The sequence below is a fragment of the Acomys russatus genome, chromosome 4 (assembly GCF_903995435.1).
Source record: "Acomys russatus chromosome 4, mAcoRus1.1, whole genome shotgun sequence".
Lineage (NCBI taxonomy): Eukaryota > Metazoa > Chordata > Mammalia > Rodentia > Muridae > Acomys > Acomys russatus.
The window spans coordinates 15,461,924-15,479,853 of NC_067140.1; the positions used below are offsets into that span (position 1 = coordinate 15,461,924).

The window sequence follows — 17,930 nt, forward strand, 5'->3', positions numbered from 1 at the left end:
CAGGTGAGGAACAGAAACGTTAAGAAACCAGCCATTATCGCACAGCTCTGAAAGTAGCAGAACAGGCTTAGCGGGTTGAGACGGTTAAGTGCTAAAACCCATTACTTTTTTCATCCATCCATCCATCCAATTAATTCATGATAGTAAGGACTGAATTTTTTTGGGGGGTGGTGGTGGAAGGTTCATGACAGGATTTCTTTTCTTTCTTTCTTTCTTTCTTTCTTTCTTTCTTTCTTTCTTTCTTTCTTTCTTTCTTCCAGTTCCTTCTTTTTATTAACTCATACACAACTACTTGTCTTCTGGTTTGTTGAAGCAGTAAGTCAGACAACGCTTGCCACGGTAATGTCTGTCAAAGTGGCTAGCCATGAAAACTCCAGCACCACATTCATCAGAAGGACACTCTCGACGAAGTCAGCTAATTTTGCCATTTTCATCCACCAAGACTACAACATTCAAAACGGTTTCTCTGTGTAATAGTTCTGTCTGTCCTGGAACTCTCTTTGTAGCCCAGGCTGGCCTCGAACTCACAGCGATCTGCCTGCCTCTGCCTCCCAAGTGCTGGGTCCCACCCCCAAGCCAGACCCCAGACATGGTTTTTCTGTATAGCAGAGCCCTGATTCTCCTGGACTCTTTTTGTAGATCAGGCTTGCCGGCCTTGAATTCACAGAGATTCTGCCTGCCTCTGACTCCCAGAGTGCTGAGATTAAAGTCATACACCACCATACCCACACTTAAGGACTGAATTTAGGACTCCATGCTACACCCTCACTGAGCTACATTTCCTCCCCCCACCCCACACCCCACTTTATTTTCCCCTTTGCATTTTTGAAAAGTTGAGAAAGGACTTTGCTAAATTGGTCGGGCTGGTTTTGAACTTGTGATCTTCCTGTCTCCCACTCCCAAGTACTATGAATTATCTAGCACTACAGATTTTTTCTTGGGGGTGTGGGGTTTTGAGACAGAGTCTCTCTGTGTAGCCTTGGCCGTCCCAGACTCACTCTGTAGACCAGGATGACCTGGATCTCACAGAGCTATGCCTGCCTCTGCCTCCTGAGTGCTGGGATTAAATGCATAGCTTTGTGCATACTAGGCAAATGCACTCTCACTGAGCTCTCTCTACTCCTGGTCCCACAGCCTATACTCCCAGCTCATAGCACAGCATACAAGAGAGAGTGAATTGGGGGACTGAGACAGTAGTGAGACAGAGTCTTTGGGAGTCAGGCAGAGAGGCTCATGCTAGCAATGATGAGGCAGAGCCAAGAGGAGCACTGTGGGTTTCAGGCCAGCCTGGACTACCTAGTGAATTCCTGGACAGCCTGTGCTAAAAAGTGAGACCCTGTAAAAATCAAACAAAGAAAGAGAGCAAAGCCCCTGGGCTAGATCACTCATCTAAGAGGCATTTAGTCACCTGTTCACTTTAGAGCCCAAGGCAGAAACATTCACTGCATTCCATTGCATTTAGAGATGGCCCTGCATCCTGGATTCCCTGGAGGGCATTTGCTTGAGCTAGGGAAAGTGGGATAGTGAGAGAAAATGTGTGTGTGTTTGTGTGTGTGTGTGTGTCTGTGAGGGGTATAGTATCCCTCCTGACACTTTCTGATTCCAATGCTGACTGCATTTGAGGCTTAATTGTGAGTTCATCTGATGTTTCAGCTGTGACAGCCACCTGTTCACCATGAGGCTATAGGCTAACGGCAGAACAACCTCACGGCTGGGCGAGGAATAGCCTTGACACTTCCGTGCTTCACAGACAGGCTCTGTAGCAACGTGCCTTTACAATTGTTGCTCAGCCATTGTTATTTTGTTTGTTTTTCAAGACAGAGTTTCTCTGTGTACCTTGGCTCTCCAGGATTTGCTTTGCAGACCAGACCGACCTCAGACTCAAAGCGATTCTCCTGCCTCTGCTACCCTGAGTGCTAGGATTAAAGGCACGCACCACCACTCCTAGCAAAGTTTTTTTTTTTTTTTTTTTTTTCAAGACAAGATTTCACTGTGTAGCCTTGGCTGTCTTGGACTCGCTTTGTAGACCAGGCTGGCCTCGAATTCACAGCGATCGGCCTGCCTTTGCCTCCCGCATCACCATGTCTGGCGTCTGCGCTTGTTTCATTTTTTCTGTTAGATTCAGGTCATTTATTTTGGTTTGTTTCGGCAAGAACACTACCTAGGTAGCCTTCTGCTCTCTGCATCGCACCCTATCAGGAGATATGTGGTGACAGTTTCGTGTCTCCCAGTTCTCCCCACTGTAACGTAGAATGTTCCCTGGATAAATCACGATGCTTGAGAGGCCACACCTGGGGACTGAACATCTTGTGACCCAAAACCCTTTGACTTAACAGGGCTCCACACCACGGGCTTCAGTTTGCTCGTCTGAAAAGTAAGGACGACGCCCCCTCAGATGCTGGTCTTGAGGACCGGTGCTTGGTGCACAATGAACACTCCACAGATGTCAGGAATTCCAGGATGGAGACAAGCTAGCGGGGAAACTAACGCAAGTCGCCCGCTCCAGCTCCCAGGAGGGCTGACGGGGGCTCAGGCCGCGTTGCCACGCCCCTTGTCGCGCGCACGGCCCCCTGGGACCCGTAGTGCTGGGCGTGGCCACGGAACTACAAATCCCAGCGGTCCCCGCGCCGTGGCTTTAGAGGCAGCAGCCCCAGCTCCTCAGAGCGCCGGCGGCGGCCTCAGCGGAGTCGGTGTCGGCGGCCGGGGCTGAGCTGTGAGTTTCCGATCGAGAGCAGCGTTGGGGGAAAATGGCGGCTAGCGGTGAGTAGAGAGAAAGGCGGTGGCGGACGGCGGGCGAGGCCGGCGGCATGGCCTGAGGCGGGGGTCTCCAGGTCCCTAGCAACGCGCGGCGCGGGCGACAGGGATCGGGCTGGCGGCGCTGGGCTCCGGGGCCCGCGCTGAGTCGCAAGGAGTTCGCGGCCGCGGCCTCTGCCGCTGGAGCTCCCCTCGCTGAGTCTCGGGTCGGAGAAGCTTAGCGCAGCCTCCTCTTCCCGCCGGCGCTGCCCGGCGGGGCGGACGCGGGCGGCTCCTCCGGGCAGAAGCTGCGTCTCCCCTGCGAGCAGGCGCGGCGGACACGGAGTCTGCGGTGCGCGCGGGGTGAGTGCGGAGTCTGGGGAGTGTGTGGGGTGAGTGCGGGGTGTGTGCCTGGCGAGAGCAGGGTCTGTGGTGTGTGTGGAATAGATGTGGGGGGTCTGCGGGATGTGCCAGGTGTGTGGTGTGGATAGGGACTCTGCGAGGTGTGTCCAGGGTGGATGCAGGGTGAGTGCGGGGTCTGCAGGGTGGATGCAGGGCGTGTAAGGTGAGGGCGGTGTGCGAGCGAGGTGGTGTGTGCCCGGTGAGTTGGAGGTATGAGGGATGAGTGCGGGGTCTGCGGTCTTGTGTGGGGCGAGGACGAGGTGGATGTGGGTTCCGTGATGTGTATAGTATAGGGTGGACGCTTTGCCTATGAGGAGTTTGAAGTGTTCGTAACGTGGATGCGGGGTCTGCTGTCTGTGTGGCATGAGTGTGGGGTCTGCTCTCCGAGCGGCGTGGATACGGGCTCTGCTGTGTGGTATTAGCTATCACCGTGATCGCTTCCACCTTCCGAAATACCCAGGTTTGATTCGTTCACTGATTGTGTTTGCAATAGTTTAAATGAGCCAAGCCGCACAGCCTGTGAGAGAAGTAGGAAGCAATGCTACTTTGTAGGCAGTTTGAGGGTGTGCAGGGTGGAAAAGTTAACCAGAAGAGCAGCTGGGAGAGGCCAGAGCATCTTAGGCCCACGGAGCAGGATCCTAGGACTCCACACTATATGACACGGAAGGTTGGAGACAGTCTTGAAGTCGAGAAACTTTTTAACCCTTCCCAAATGCAAAGGCGCCCCCCCCCCCCCCCCCCCAGTTTCTGAGTAGCGCTTCAAAGCCAACTTGTTTTTGTAATTAAGTTTGTGCGGTTAAAAAAAAAACAAAAAACAAAAAACAAAAAAACCAGGAAGGCGAGTCCCTTGTCTGCTACAGGGCCAATTGGACTGAATACGACCGACCAGAGGTCCCCATGTCAGGGTTGCTGTGATCCGAGATTTAAACGACTGCGCTCTGATCGGTTGGTCAGTTTGTTTCGAGAAAGCCTCAGCATTTGTTTCTGCAGGTGTTGCAGAAGTGAGAGGCTGGAGCCAGGGGTGTATAGATTCCAGATCTTCAGCAAATACTCCTGTGAACTGACATGGCAATGCAAATCTTTGAGTTTGTGAGCTCTTTGTTCTTTTAAAAAGTTAAGTGACTATCATTTATTTAAAATAGTTTTTTCTACATTTGACACCCATCTGAAAAGGTATGAAGCACTTAAAAAGGAACCTCTTCTACTCTAGACCCTCTCTGAGGCAGTGACTGTTAGCATATCTTGGAGCGTGTGTGGCTTTGGGACTAAAGACTTTTTTTTCCCCCTCGAGACAGGGCTTCTCTGTGTATCCCTGGCTGTCCTGTCCTGGACTTGATTTGTAGATCAGACTGGCCTTGAACTCCAAGCAATCCACTTGCCTCTGTCTCCTGAGTGCTGGGATTAAAGGTGTGTACAACCATGCCTGGCCAAGACTTGAATGTTTGTATTTGAAATAAACCCCAGCTGATATATACTGAAAGCAAAAACAGGGAGAAATGAGGTGGGGTAGTATGTTGGTTTTTTTTTTTTTTTTTTTTTTTTTTTTTTTTTTTTTGCTATCTTAAAACCTTTAGGAGCTGGGAGGCAGAGGCAGGTGGATCGCTGTGAGTTCAAGGCTAGCCTGGTCTACGAAGCGAGTCCAGGACAGTGAAGGCTACACAGAGAAACCCTTTAGGAAAAAACCAAAACCAAAACCAAACCAAACCAAAACACCTGTAGGAGCTGGTGAGATGGCTCAGTGCTTGAGAGTACTGGATGCTCTACCAGAGGCCCTGGAAATGATTCCTAGCACTTCATCTGTAGCTCCAGTTCCTGGGGACCCAGTCGCCCTCTTCTGGCCTCTGTGAGCATCAGGCACCCTCCCGGTGCACAGGGTCTACATCAATTCAAAGAACAAAACACCCCTCCCCCAATAACTGTTAGAAAGACTTTTTATTTTCCCCTTTCTTTCTTTGAGACAGGGTTTCTCTGTCCTTGGCTGTGCTGAATTCCCTTTGTAGATCGGCTGGCCTCGAACTCACAGCAATCCCCCTGCCTCTGCCTCTGAGTGCTGGGATTAAAGGCAAGCACCACCACGCCCTGTTCCAGAAAGACCCTTTTGAATTTAGTGCTTCTGTTGTTTGCTGTACTCAAACCCTTAAAGAAATAGTAGTTGGTGGGGTACAGAACCCTGAGGCTTGATTGTAAGAGGAAGCCTCTGCTTGTGACCTGTAAACCGATACCCGGCCACTGTAGCTCCTGTGTCTCTGGAGCTGGTTTCAGGTTCTGAATGCAAATGAACAGCAATCTAAACAGCCCGTGATCCGAAATTACAGGGTATTTTGTATGTTGATAGAAAAGACTTAATTGTCCAATCAGCATTAAAAAACAAAAAGGCACATGCTAGCTTTTGGCATATGGAAAGAAGTATATTTTATAGTTGGGAATTGTGGACAAAAGTGGGGGGCTGTAATTGTAAGCAGTTACAGGGAATGTTTCTATCAGAAAACATCCTTTAACTAAAGCGCTCTTCACAGTACATACTTCAGCATATACTCAACAAGCTTTTCTTTTCTTTTTTTTTGGTTTTTTGAGTCAGGGTTTCTCTGTTATCTTGGCTGTCCTGGACTCTTTTGCAGACCAGGCTGGCCTCCAACTCACAGAGATCCACCTGCCTCTGCCTCCCAAGTGCTGGGACTAAAGGCGTGCGCCACCACGCCCGGCACTCTTTTTTCTTTTCTTAAAGATTATTTTATTTATGTGTATTTTGCCTGCATGTACGTGCTTATTGCCTGAAAAGGTGAGAAGAGGGTGTCAGATCCCCTGGAACTGGATTTAAGGATGGTTTGTGAGCTGGGCATGGTGCCTTTAATCCCAGCACCCAGGGAGACAGAGGCGGGCAGATCTATGAGTTTGAGGCCAACCTGGTCTACATATTGAGTTCCAGGACAGCCAGGACTCGCAGAGAAACCCTGTCTTGAAAAACCAAAGCAAACAAACAAATGCAACATGTTTGAGTCACCAGGAGGCTGTTGGGTGCTCTGTAGGGATAGCCAGTGCTCTTAATCTCCAGCCCCCAGAATTTACAGTGCTGGGTGTTTTTTCTGCCTCTGTTGTTGCACCACATCTGTGCCAGAGGTCTGTCCAGGCCAGCAGAGGGTGTTAGAGTCCCAGGAACTGAGTTATGCATAGTGAGCTTCACTGCAGATGCTGGGATTTGAACCCTGGTCCTCTGAAAGTGTAAAAAGTGCTTTTAACAACTAAGCCATCTCTCTAGCCCCTGTATATTTGTGTGTGTGTGGTTTGTTTTGTTTTTTGTTTGTTTTCCGAGACAGGGTTTCTCAGTGTTAGCCATGGCTGTCGTGGACTTACTTTGTAGATCAGGCTGGCCTCAAACTCACAGCAATCCACTGCTTCCCCAGTGATCGGATTAAAGGTGTGTGCCACCATGACCAGCTTTGTTTTTGGTTTTTTGAGACAGGGTTTTTCCAAGTAGCCTTGGCTGTCGGGACTCACTTGGTAGAGCAGGCTAGCCTTGAACTCACATCTATCCACCTGCCTCTGTCTCCTGAGTGCTGGGATTAAAGGTGTATACCACCAGTGCCCTGCATATTTTACTCCCCCCCCCCCTTTCTTTCTTGAGACAAGGTTTCTCTGTGTAGCCTTGGCTATCCTGGACTCACTTTGTAGACCAGGCTGGCCTCGAACTCAGTGATCTGCCTGCCTCTGCCTCCCAAGTGCTAGGATTAAAGACATGCGCCACCACTGCCAGGCCATCTTTTATTTTTTGTAAGTCTCTGAATCACTGAATCAATTAGTTTAGGATAGCAACTAGATCTGTAGCCTAGGTTGGCTTCGATTGAGCTCAGCCTCCTCCTTCAGCCTCTCCAGTGAGAATGTAGGCATATTCCACTTTGTTTTGCTAGAATAGTTTTTTAAAAATTACTACAGGGGAGTTAGAGAGATGGCTCAGTGGTTAAGAGTACTTGCAGCTTTTTCAGAGGACCCAGGTTTGGTTCTCAGTACTCACATGGCAGCTCACAACCTATTGAAACTTCAGCTCCGTGGCATCCAGTGCTTTGTGTTCCCCAGGCTCCTGCACATGCTGCCCATACATACATGCACATAACAGTCATACATATAAAATCAAAATAGATAATATATTCTAAATTACAAACAGTTCATTAAAATTATTTAATGGGAGCCGAAGAGGTGACCTGGTGGTTAAGAGAACTTGGAGTTTTATCAGAGGACTGGAGTTTGGTTCCCAGCACCCACAAGGCAGCTCACCGATCTGCAGCTTTAGTTTCCAGTGATCTGATGCTCTCTTCTGGCTCTCTTCTGGCCTCCGTGGTCTCTTGCATGCATGTGGTGGACATAAAGTCATGTAGTCACAAAGACATTTGGAAATAATCTTAGGAAATCCCCCAGGAATGATAGCAGAGCTAGGTTATAAGGGATTATATTAAATAATTTCTGACATTTTAAAATACAAAGTTTAATTTTATAAATTTTAGTTTGTTTGTTTTTCGAGACAGGGCCTCTCTGTGTTAGCCTTGGTTATCCTGGACCAGGCTGGCCTCGAACTCATAGTGATCTGCCTGCCTCTGCTTCCCAAGTGCTGGGATTAAAGGCGTGCGCCACTATGCCTGGCGGTTTTATAAAATTTTATAAGTATCTGCCTGTATATATGTCTGTGCACACTCTATGTGTGCTTGGTACCTGAGGAAGATTCTGATCCCCTGGGACTGGAGTTAGAGACTGTTGTGAGTTCCCATGTGGTCACTTGGATCCATGGGTCTTCTTGCGCTCTTAACCCTTGAGCCATTTCTCCAGCCCCATGTCCACATTATTTTGAATGCAAATCCATGATGTATAACTGGTCCACATTCCTAGTCAATTTAATTATGCTTTGAAAGTGATCTTAGGGTGCATTTTCCCTGGCATAAAATTTTCTTTAGGGCACCTCCACCCTCTTAGTAAATATGAACTCATTTGTGAGGAAGGAGTGCATGTGGTGCCCTGGATCCCCTTTCTGGGAGATTTGTGAGTACAATACTCCTTTGAGATATATATGACGTCTTATTTTTCTTTTTGGGTGCTGGGACCCAAAGGAACCCCAAGGAAAGGCCTTATGCATGCTAGGCAAATGCTCTGCCACTGAACTGTATCCCCAGTCCGTTAATGCCTTCTTTTCTTTTCTTTTTTCTTTTTTTCATTAATGCCTTCTTTATATCCCCCCCCCCCCCCTTAGGATATAGGCCAGAGTAGCTTCCAACTCAGATCTGTGGGCCTCTTCCCTATTTTATGTGTGTGGGTGTGCACTTATCATGGCCCAGCACTAATGCCTCCCCCCCAACTCCCCAGACAGGGTTTCTCTGTGTAGCTGTGGCTGTCCTAGACTCACTTTGTAGACCAGGCTGGCCTTGAACTCACAGTAATCTGCCTGCCTCTGCCTCCTGAGTACTAGGATTAAAGGTGTGTGCCACCACCGCCTGGTACTAATACCTTCTTGACCCATGTTTTTAGTTGCATTTTTTCTTTCCTTTTTTTTCCCCCCTGAAATATGTGTGGTCTTAACTGCATAGTCCTGGTTGTCCTGTAACTCCCTGTGTAGACCAGGCTGGCAAAGACCAGAAGTAGCTCTCCTGCCGCTGTCTCACTAACACTGGAGTAAAATAACAACTTATTTATTTTTAAATTATTTTATTAATTTATGTGTGTGAGTATTTTGTCTCCATGCACGTATATGTTCCACAGTGCCTGCTGAGGTTAGAAGAGTGTGTTTGGTCCTTTGGAGCTGGAGTTACAGATGGCTGTACTACCATGTGGGTGCTGGATGTGGTGCTGGGAAGTGAACCCAGGTGCTCTGCAAGAGCAGCAAGTGCTCTTAACCATTGAGCCAACTCTCCAGCCCCAACAACTAATTTTTTAAAAACGTTTGTGCGGTGTGTGCATGTGTGTATACCTGTGGGTTCATGTGTACCACTTATATGTGCCAGGAAGCTCATTTTGGTTCATTGAAAAATAAAGTTTCTTGTTATGTTGGGGACATTTTACCAATGAAAATGTAACTTGGAAAATCCAGGCTTGGGCTAGAGAGATGGCCCAGTAGGTAAAGGTGCTTGGGCAACCTGAGAACCTGAGTCCATTTCCTGCATCTCATTAATAGATCAGTCACACAGCACATCCCCATCTATTCTTTTGTGCCACAGCTGTATGATTCTAGAATAGTTGCTACTAAGTTGGAAACATTGTTTGAGAATAATTTAAAAGTATCTTTTAGTTTGGGTAATAGGGTTAGATGACACAACATGTCCTGTCCCTAATTGGTTGTTGATGTAAGTGGCTTTAGGGTTTCTTTTTGCATTTTAAAACTCTATAATTTTAATTCTCTGCTAGAGGATATAGTTTTGAAACTTTTAATTTGTTGCAAGTAAGAATGACTATTGCTTCCAGTGGCAGTTTGTCCACATAGCAAATTGGCCACAATTTAATACCCTCCTTACTCTGCTAATGCATCCTGGGATTGGAAAAACAAGAGTTGTTTCCCTCCATTGAGCAAGGGTTAGCTGCCCCAGCTGGGATTGTGCTGCTAGACAGACATAGTAGTGTGGCGCAGGCTCTTTGCTATATTGACTGGCTAGGGCTCTGGGAGCCAAACATTAGCACTGGAGAGGAGTGTTCGATTTTTCTCATAATAAACGGAAAGGATGTGTTGCAGGGAATTTTGAGGTGGAGTGCTGCATCGAAATGTGGCTCTCTGAGTGCTTTCTAGGATGGGAACACTCAGCAGTTAGTGTGGAGGAGGGGCTCTGGACACGCAGCTGCCTTAGTTAATGTTTGTTAGGTAAATATATATCCGTTGTTTTCTGTGACGATTTCTGGGGATTCTTTTGGCTAACCTGTTGCCTAACAGCTAACCTGTTTTCAATCCCCCAGTAAATGATGGAATTGACTTGATTTAATCACCTTTCCTTTTCCTATCTCTGTTGGGAAGTTGTTAAAGAACAGGAAAATGGCCAGAAGATGCTCAGCAGGAGTGAGACCAGCTCACTACACACTAGATAATCTTCTTAGCTTGAGAATGCAGTTGCCAATTTGTCAGCATTCATTTAGCTTGGTAGGAATTGCTGTCTAGGTCAGTTTACAGTGGGGGCAATAATAAAGGCATATTTAACTAACCATCCCTTCGTATGAGGGATGAAGCTGCACTGTAATGCCGAATGGAATGGTGGGAAGGGAATCCTGGCCTGGGCTGCCCTGCTGCCCTGAGTTGGAGTGGGATGGCTGCCGCATGGGAAGGGCTGCAGAAGTCCTCCTTGTCCTCAGGCGGGTGAGCCTGGTGGTTGGTCAAATCTTAGCTGTTTAGGTTGAATCCCTTTGCACTAAACTCCAGGGCACTAGTTGCATTATTTTGTTTTACTAGAGGGAGGGTTTATTAGATGTTGTTGGTCCCTTTGTTTTGCTAGATGTATAAAACAATACTGGAAAATTTGTTTACCAGTTTGACATGTGGTTACTCACAAACCTTCCATTTTTTAATGCTTTTGGACAAAGGGCAAAGAACCCAGGGTCTGCTGGGGAGATAATTAACCATCTGTGTTTGAGTCTCTTCACTGGGCTAGCTCAGCAATCTAGTAAGATTTTACTGAGGGTTCCACATTTAAATGTGATTGGAGGAAATGAGAGACTCTTGGTTGTCAGGTGATTGCTGGTAATCTTAACGTCTTTAAGAAAGGGGGGCATCGTGGCCCTTTTCATAATTTGAAACACTTAGGTCTCTCAATATGGTAGTTTTTCCTCCCTTTTAAGGTTTGATGGTGATATTTTAGTCTTTTATGTTGACAATTTTGATGTAAAAAAAAGTTCCCCAGAAACTGGTTTAATTTAGCTATGAGAAAGTCTCTCCGGTGTCTAGACAGTGTGCTTTCCCTCCTGTTATGTACATTTCACTGGCTTTTTACCAAACTTAAGCTATTTGTAGCTCACCATACCCAAGGCTGGCGACTTTTAGTTTGCTTAGAGTTTTGGTTAGTGCAGCAAGACAGTTTTGAAGCCATTCTTTTCAGTAGATGGTCCATGAAGGAGGGAAATCTGAAAGAGGGAATTTCAAAGCAACCCAAGCAGCGATTGAAAGTCCTCTGGTCTTGAGAATAATGACTGGCGGCCAGGCAGGAAGCCTGCAGCTGTGTTGTGGCATTGTTCCTTCATCTTTGGCATGTAAGACTTTCAGTACAATAGAGGAGAAAGCCTGGGGAGGGAGAGAAAGGCATTGCTAGAAAAAGGGGAACTTTCAGGGTGAATACTCTGTTTAACTGAAACTCAAGACTAAATTATTTTACTTAAGAGCAATTATTTCTCATAATCTGTCCTAAACTGACGTTTTTATAATGAAAGTTAACTGCTATTGGAAGAGCAGCAGGGTCCTTTACCCAGTTTCAAAACAGCTGAAAAAGATACATGCAAGAAAGCCTGAAGTGTTTTTCCCTCTTCTGCTATCTGGGCGATAGTTTGTTACTTTGAGGAGAGTTCTGCTGGTGAAGAGTTCAATACTTTGTAAGTTTGGGGAGTCTCTCTAGGGCTGTTTTATTTTGTTTTTGTTTGCAACTAGGTCTCCTGTGTTACTGATGCAGCTTGGAATTCAGACTTCGTACTTGAGCCTCCCTTTTGACTTGGCATAGGGACACTCTGCCAGGCCTCTTGTTCTTATTTTCTTTATTTGAGACAGGGTCTTTCTTGCTAAGGCCTGGTACTTGCTATGTAGATGAGTAGGTGGACTCCACCTTGTGACTGTCCTGCCTCTGCCTCCCAAATGCAGGGATTGCAAGCGCACCCCACCAACCCCTCACTTTCAGCTCTTCTAGGCAGATGATGCAAATGTGGCCACTGCTTTCAGTGCTGACTTAAGGATGACGATTTCCCAACAAGTTGTGGATTTACATGGTGTGTGCTGTCCAGTGGGGGGAGCTGGCAGTGTGAGAGGACAGAGGTTCTAACACCCGGTTGTCAATTAGCGAAGCAATTACTGATTTAAAGTTATGCTGGGAAATGGCCTATGTATTCTGTTTCCTGACTAAAACTTGGCAGTGTGAGTTGGAAATGGTTAAGAGAGTCTAGCTAGTAGTTTTCCTGTAGATTGTACCTTTTTTATTTTTTTGCTTTTGGTTTTCTGAGGCGGGTTTCTCTTGTAGTCCTGGCTGTCCTTGAGTGGCTTCTTAGACCAGGCTTCAAACTCACAGAGATCCACCTGCCTCTGCCTCTGCCTCTGCCTCCTGAGTGCTGAGATTAAAGGCATCCACCACCACACCCTCCTGTGTCTTTTTAAAACAAAAAAAATTTAATTTCATGTACATTGGCCCGAGGGTGTCAGAGCCATTGGATTTAGAGTTACAGTTTTGAGCTACCATGTGGGTTCTGGGAACTGAACCCCCCCCCCCCCCCAGGAACAGCCAGTGCTCTTAACTGCTGAGCTCTCTTTCCAGCCCCACACAGGTAGTGTCTTTATATATCCTCTGTTCCAAGTTTGTTTCTCTGTTTCTTTTTGTTTGTTTGTGTTTTGTTTTTCTAGACAGGGTTTCTTTGTGTAGTCCAGGCTGGCTCATTTATTTGACTAGTTGTAGGTTTTTTTTTTTTTTTTGCTTTTTTGTTTTTGATAGGATCTATGTAGCCCTGGAACCAGCCTGGCTTTGATCTGTTTGCCTGTACCTCCCTGCTGTAGTTGTGTTTAATGACACAACTCTTGTCCCAGCCAAAGTTTCCCTTGCTGTTAGAGCCTGAGTTTCACAGAAACTAGGAAAGTCTAATTCCAGTACAGGACAGCTCCCCACATCTTGCCTCCTGGAGGGTCAGTGGTGTTGACTGAGTAGAGTATACCATGTTAAATTGACTCACATGTCTGTAGATTTTGCCATTAGTAGATGTGGCTGTGTAAAGTTGGAAAGTAGTTTCCGGGGTCTGGTGTGGGGGCTCATGCCTGTAAGCCCTGCACTTGAGAGGTTGAGGCGGGAGGATCATCAAAATTTGAGGCAAGCCTAGGGTGTAGATTAAAATCCTGTTTTGACAAACAAAACTAATTCTAACAAAAGTAAGCCCTCCAGGACTGAAGGAAGCTGATCTGCGCCTGGGAGCTCAGCAGTGGAGGCTGGAGAGGGTCTGATCTTGAGAGCACATGAGCCTGGTTCTCAGCTCCTACTCCTGGCAGCTGACAGCTACTGTAACTCCAGCTGCAGGCCACCTTCCTCAGTTCTTTTTGCTTTTCTATTCTGTCTTTGTGGGTACTCACATACATGAACATACACAGGCACACACAGAAAGAAAACAAATGAGGTAAAATTAAACTTAACAAGCAAACGGCAAAGGCTGAGGCAGGAGGATCTTTAGTTCAAGGTCAGCCTGGGATGCTGTTAACTAAGATCGTGTCTGAGGGCCTGGTGAGGTGGCTCAGTGCACTTGCTGCTGGCTGCCAAGTCTGATGACGACCCACATGGTGGAAGGAGAGAACTGACGTCAGCAAGTTATCCTTTGACCGCCACTTGCCTGCAGTGGAGTCCATCTGTCTGTCTCAAATTAAATAAGTAAACAAGGAAGGAAGAATGAAGACAGAAAGAAAGAAAAGAAGACCCTGCCTGAAAAAACAAACAAACAAACAACAAAACAAAACTAAACCACATGTAGCTTAGTGTATTGTACTTTGCCTGTCAATTTCAAGGTCTTGAATTTGATTTTTCAATTCTCCTACCGAACTTCCAAATTTAAAAAGATATTTTTTATTGTGTTCTATCTGCATGTGCACTTGTATGGCAGATAGGACATCAGATTCCAGTATAGATAGTTGTGAGCTACCGTGTGGTTGCTGGGAATAGAACTCAGGACCTTTGGAAGAGCAGACAGTGCTCCTATCCACTGAGGCATCTCTCCAGCCCCTCCCCCTTTCTTTCTTTCTTTCTTTTTTTTTTTTTTTTTTTTTTTTTTTTTTGCTTTTTAGAGATATGGTTTTTCCATGTAGCCCTGGCTTTCCTGGACTCACTTTGTAGACCAAGCCAGCCAAGAACTCACAGAAGTCTGCCTGCCTCTGCCTCCCAGAGTGCTGGGATCAAAGATTTCACTTTTTTTTTTTTTTGGTTTTTCGAGACAGGTTTTCTCTGTGTAGCCTTGGCTGTCCTGGACTCACTTTATAGACCAGGCTGGCGTCAAACTGACAGGGCTCCACCCACCTCTGCCTCCTGGATTTGCTGGGATTAAAAGTGTGCGCCATCACACCCAGCCCAAAGATTTCCACTTTTATAGATAAGTTTCAAGTAGTTTTAGTTAAAGAAAGATTTTTTTTTTTCTAGACATGGTTTCTTTGGCCACCCACTCACTGAAAGCCACCTGCCTCTGCCTCCCATTGTGTTGGGATTATAGGTATGAGCCACCAAGCCCAGCTAGGTAAACATTTTTTTAGGAGCGTATTTGTTTATCTATATGTATGTGCATGCCCGGTGCCCAGAAAGGCCAGAATAGGAAATCAGATTCCTTAGAACTGGAGTTAGAAACAGTGTGAGGTACCATGTAGGTTTTGGAACTGATCCTAGGTCTTCTTAACAGGAGCCAGGGCTCTCAACAGTTGACCATCTCTCCAGTCTTAAAGCCAGCAGTTTTGTTGGATGTTTTACAAATAGTTTCTTGGAGTCTATGGCCTGTCTAATAAAATAACTTTTTGGAAGGGCTAAATCAATTTATTAACTTTTTTCTTTTTGAATTTTATTCTCTCTCCCTCTCTCTCCCTCCTTCTCTCTCCCTCTCTCCCACACTCCTACGCCCATACGTTTTATTTTTTTTTTAATTTTTAAAAATATTTATTTGCATGTTTGACAGAAGAGGGTACCAAACCTCATTATAGATGGTTGTGAGCCACCATGTGGTTGCTGGGAATTGAACTCAGGACCTCTGGAAGACCAGCCAGTGCTCTTAACCTCTGAGCCATCTCTCCAGCCCGCCCCCCATACATTTTATTTTGACTGTCTTGCTGTATAATAGCCCAGGCTGCAGTGAACTTGTCATGTAGACCAAGCTGAACTGAACTCAAGATCCCCATGCCTCAGAGCTGGTTTTACAGGTGTTTATTACCATACCTGACTCTATGTAGCTCTCCTTTTTGGGCATGCTTCTGTGCTTGTTTTCTCTCAGCATATGTGTTCATCTCAGGCCCTCATAGTCTAGATTATTGATGTCTTGAAATCAGAAAGGCTGAATCTTCCACCTTTATTCTTTCAAACTGTTTTGTGTTGTGTCCCCCCTTCCCCCCAGACAGGGTTTCTCTGTGTAGCCTTGGCTGTCCTGGACTTACTTTGTAGACCAGGCTGGCCTTGAACTCACAGCGATCCACCTGCCTCTGCCTCCTGAGTGTTGGGATTAAGGGCATGGGATTAAACACATGCCTGGCTTGTGTTGTGTTTTTAAAGATTCTTTTGCACTCCATATAGTTTTAGACTGGATTGGAGATGCACCGTAGTTGGTAAAATGCCCAGCATGTTCAAGACCCTGAGTTCAACCCCCAGGACCAAAGAAACTGCTTACAATTGTATTGTCTCAGTGTTTTGGGAGGTGGAGGCAAGAGGATCACCGATTCAAGGTCATCCTTGGCTACATTGTGAGTTTTAGGGTAGCCCTGTTGCCCTGGTTGGCCTTCATTTCACTGTGATCTGCCTTCTTCTGTCTCCTGAGTGCTGGGATTGAAGACCTCTGGCAACTGCTAGGTGGTGATGGGTGCTTGTAATCTCAGCCTTTAGGCAGGAGGATCAGGAGTTCAAGGTTATTCCTGTCTATATAGTAAGTTTGAGGCTGGTTTGGAATTATGTGAGACCTTCTATCTCAAAACAACACCCTCCCTCTCCAAACTAAACCCAAACACACAACAAAAAAAGTGATTAAAATAGGTTGTTCTATCTGTTTGTCTGTCTATCTACCCATCTATCCATCCTAAGATAAGGGTGGATAAGATAAGATAAAGATAAACTAGAGCTCTATATCATTTAGGCTGGCCTGGATGGAAATGGGGCCTTTTTTGTTTTTGTTTTTTCGAGACAAGGTCTCTCTGTGTTACCCTTGGCTGTCCTGGACTCACTTTGTAGATCAGGCTGGCCTCGAACTCACAGCGATCCGCCTGCCTCTGCCTCCCGAGTGCTGGGATTACAGGCGTGCGCCACCACGCCCGGCTGAAATGGGGCCTTTTGAGTAACTTGTTGCTAGTGTATAGAAACGTGTGTGTGCATGCATATGTGTATATGTGTGTATTTATCAAATACCTTATGATTATATTAAACTCATCCATCTTAGTTGCTTTTATGTAGTTTGTTTAGGAGTGTATATTATCTCTTGGTTTTTTTTTTTTTTTTTGGTTTTTCGAGACAGGGTTTCTCTGTGTAGCCTTGGCCATCCTGGACTCACTTTGTAGACCAGGCTGGCCTCGAACTCACAGCGATCCCCCTGCCTCTGCCTCCCGAGTGCTGGGATTAAAGGCGTACGCCACCACGCCCGGCTCCATCTCTTGTCATTTATCATCAACCCTCTCAACCCTGAGTGAAGATGAGCTGGCACCTTGCTGTGAATCTTAAACTGGGCGAGAGCTTTCCTGTCTAACTAGACTGCCTTTGAACCGCAGTTCTGCTTCAGAGTCTGCGGGTTCCAGGTGTGCTCCCTGGGCTGATTGGCTTTGTCCCAGCACAGCCTTGTCCCTTTATAATTTCTCTCCTTGTGGTGGGATTGCTGGTGGTTGTTGAACAAAGGGTGCGGTGCAGGCAAGTGCTGTGCCTCCAAGCAGCACTCTTAGCCCAGGTTGTACCACCCTCAGCACTGTGATTCAATACTGTTTGTAGACTAGTTCTGTCTATTGCCAAGTATTCTGTGTATATGGCATTGCCTATTTACCATTCAAGCACCATTTTATTGTCTCCAACTGTTGGCTGTTGAATAATGCTACTGTAAACATTTAAATACAAGTTTGAGTGGGAACATAAGGCTTTATTTTCTGGGAGGTAGGATTGTTGCTCGCAAATGTATGTTTAGCTATTTAAGAAACTATGAAACTGTTTGCAGAAGAGGCTATACCATTGTATAGCCTGTTCCAATCTTACATCCTCACCAGTACTTTATTAATACTTGTTTAAGCTGTAGCTGTTCTGGTGGATGTGTAGTGGGAATCTTACTGTAGTTGTAATTTAAAATTAATTTTACTTTCTGTGAATTACCGCGCTCTTTAAATTTTTGTTTGTTTTTCTTTTTTGGTTTTGTTGTGGCTCACTTTGTAGACCAGGCTGGAATTAAAGGTACATGCCACCACTTCCTGCCTGTTTGTTTGTTTTTCCAGACAGTGTTTCTCTGTGTAGTCTTGGCTGTCCTGCACCTCCCTCTATAGACCATGCTGGCCTCAAACTCAGATGTATCTGCCTCTGCCTCCCAAGACAGCACTATGCCTGGCAAGAGCACTTATTCTTGTAAAGAGCTGGTACCCACATCTGTAATACCAGTTCTAACAGCTCTAGTACCCTCTTCTGACTCTGCGGGTTATGCACACAGTACATATACATGTGAGCAAAACACTCATCCCCTAGAACAGATAACTAAAAGAAAAGAAAAGGAAAAAAAAAAAAAAAAAGAAAAGAAAAATAAAACTTGAGCTGAGTAGTTGTGGTGCGTGCTTTTAATCCCAGGACTAGAAGGCAGAGGCAAGTGGATTTCTGAGTTCAAGACCAGCCTGGACTCTAGCGTGAGTTCCAGGACAGCCAGATAATAAGGACTGTATCCAAGATGCACGGCATGCCCATCATTCCTGC

General features: G+C 46.1%; 1 protein-coding gene across 1 annotated transcript in view; it reads left to right on the forward strand.

Annotated features, from left to right (window-relative positions):
- The first annotated feature begins 2,604 nt into the window (after window positions 1-2,604).
- The window catches only part of Ncoa3 (nuclear receptor coactivator 3), an 84,841-nt gene continuing 69,515 nt past the window's right edge, over window positions 2,605-17,930 (forward strand). Inside the window, exon 1 of the mRNA XM_051143815.1 lies at window positions 2,605-2,760. The gene's annotated coding sequence lies outside the window, so the exon portion shown is untranslated. The remainder of the gene's footprint in view (window positions 2,761-17,930) is intronic.